Source organism: Brassica rapa, unplaced genomic scaffold, assembly GCF_000309985.2.
Source record: "Brassica rapa cultivar Chiifu-401-42 unplaced genomic scaffold, CAAS_Brap_v3.01 Scaffold0214, whole genome shotgun sequence".
Classification (NCBI taxonomy): Eukaryota; Viridiplantae; Streptophyta; class Magnoliopsida; order Brassicales; family Brassicaceae; genus Brassica; species Brassica rapa.
In genome coordinates, this window is record NW_022610158.1 from 6,662 (window position 1) to 9,052 (window position 2,391).

At 43.7% G+C, this 2,391-nt stretch overlaps 1 non-coding gene across 1 annotated transcript; it reads left to right on the plus strand.

The window, feature by feature from the left end:
* The first annotated feature begins 601 nt into the window (after positions 1 to 601).
* On the plus strand, positions 602 to 707 carry LOC117129871. Its single transcript, XR_004453408.1, has one exon. It is a non-coding gene; the product is annotated as a small nucleolar RNA R71 (small nucleolar RNA).
* The last annotated feature ends 1,684 nt before the right edge of the window (positions 708 to 2,391 follow it).

Here is a 2,391-nt window from a genome sequence, read left to right on the forward strand (position 1 = left end):
CCTAAGGTCTCGATTTTGGTGTTCAGATTGTTGTAGGCAGAGTCTATCTTACCGTTGAAATCCACGGTGATTTGTTGTTGTCCCAACAGTACTCGATCAAGCATTCTCTTCGATCTTGCTTTCCTGAGTCTGGGGTGGTGGATTTTGGTAGTAAGAGTTCGAGTAGCTCTTGCTGTTGTTGAAGGGTTTTTGAAATTGTGAATTTTAATTACTTCTTTGGCCATTTCCAAAGAAGTTTTTGTTTCCGCCCTGGTTTCCAAATTTCTGGAATCCGGTACCTCCGATGTAGTTCACATCTTCTTCTCCTTCTGTATCTGCTACTTCTCCTTCAGCTGAACAAACTTGCTTCCTAAGAAGCTCATGCACCACATCTAACTTAGCTCTTACTTCGTCCATATGTTCCTTCCCGATAGAGGCTACAGACTTCTTCCGTTCAGAGTCAGTGTTTTTGGTTCTGCTGCTGTTAGCAAGGTTTTCGATTAGTCTCACAGCTTCCAACGGATTCCGAGTAGTGAAGTTTCCTTCACTCGCCGTATCAAGAGCCATTTGATACTGTAAGGCGAGACCTCGGAAGAAAGTGCTTAGCAGCTGCACTTCATTAAATCCGTGGTGTGGACAGTCTCGCTGGAAAAACCTAAATCTAATCCACGCATCTTTGAAGGACTCTCCAGCCTTCTGCGAGAATGTGGAAATTTTGTTCCGAAGTTCTTCAGCGCGCGCCTCATCGAAGAAGTTTCGTAAGAAAGCATTCTTGATGTCGCTCCAGGATGTTAAAGATCCTGTGGGTTGCTGCCTAAGCCAGTGCATCGCTTCTCCATTCAGCGTGTATCTGAAGAGCTTGCACAGCAGGTAATCTTCGGGGACTCCTTCCATCCGAATGGCAGCGATTAGATCCTCGAACCGTTCCAAATGGTCCATAGGATGCTCGTGCGGTAACCCAGAGTAGGGTATCTACGACACGAGAGTGTAGTATTGAGGCTTCAGCTCGAAATTCTGCTTCTGGATCTCCGGAAGTCGAATCGCAGATCTGTTGGAATAGTACTCATCTGGGCGATTGTAGTCGGCCAGTGGTTTCGATCGAGCGTCCTCATCTACAGGTTGAGCAGCTCCTGTAGCATCAGCATCAGGGATTACATTTCCCTGACCATCTATTTTCTGATCTGTTGCATTACGCAGATGACCGGCCTGGCCATACAGGTTTCCGTTCTCATCCTGAGTTAGAATAATAATGTTTACCATTTTTGACGACACGGTATCGATCGACGTACGCGGTGTAGTATCGGTCGTTGTCGAACGAGTGGGATCGATCGACGATGACGGTCTGGTGTCGGTCGACAGTTGATTGTGCGTATCGATCGACGACGAAGTGATTGCGTCGAGCGATGTGGATCGTTGACCTCTAAGGATGGTGCGTTCCAAATGAGCAAGATCGTCTGAGAACAGCAAGTCTTTCTCCTTGTTGCTTCTGGTACCGCTGGGCATGCACCTGAAAAGACAAGAAAAATAAAAATTATTAGAAAAAGAGGGTAAAGACGAGAAAAAGAATTAATAAAACTAAATCTAATGGCGATCGAAGCTCCCCAGCAACGGCGCCAAATTTGATACCACTCAAATTACCCTAAGGAGTGTTACTCTCATCAAAAGAGGTTCAGATGTAGTACTTAGGGATCGAATCCACAAGGAGCTGGGGAACAATTAAATCTAGTGTTTATTAATTCTAAAGGTTGTAATGTTTTAAATGAAATAGCAATAGTAACTAGCGAGTAAATGATAAATGTAACTTAGGTTGGAAATGATATTAGATGCAGGGCCACTATTCAGGTGTTAGAGATTATAATACCTATAGATGCCTAACTGTTGCATTCATGATATATTAGAGCTCATTCGCTTAACTCAGTGATCAGCTGTCGCATGTACCACTAGTTAACAGACTAGATCTTGTGTGTCACCGGTTAGTATGCAGACACAAGAGAGTGTCGATCGATGGTCTATTAAGACGTCGACCGATACACCTTTGCCAACATCGATCGATTGTCAGTTGAGGACATCGATCGACGGGTTCTAGCCAGGCCTATGCGCGAGTATGAAATGCTCTACTAAGATTCTAAATTGGCGGTTAGCCCTCTCTAGCAATCCTAATATGATAGATAGATGTCAGGATGGGATAACAAGGGTGCTTGAATATGCAATCCTATGATCAAGTTTTAGTTACCTAGGCTAAAACAAGCAATGAATACAAATCTATCATGAATATCACAACAAGGCAGATCTATAGTTTGGGGCTAATCCCACAAACCTATCTGAACCCTGGATCTAACAGTTGAACTACTCAGACATAGCAAAGCAATTCATATCAACAGATAAATAGAAACTCATAGAATAGATGAAAAG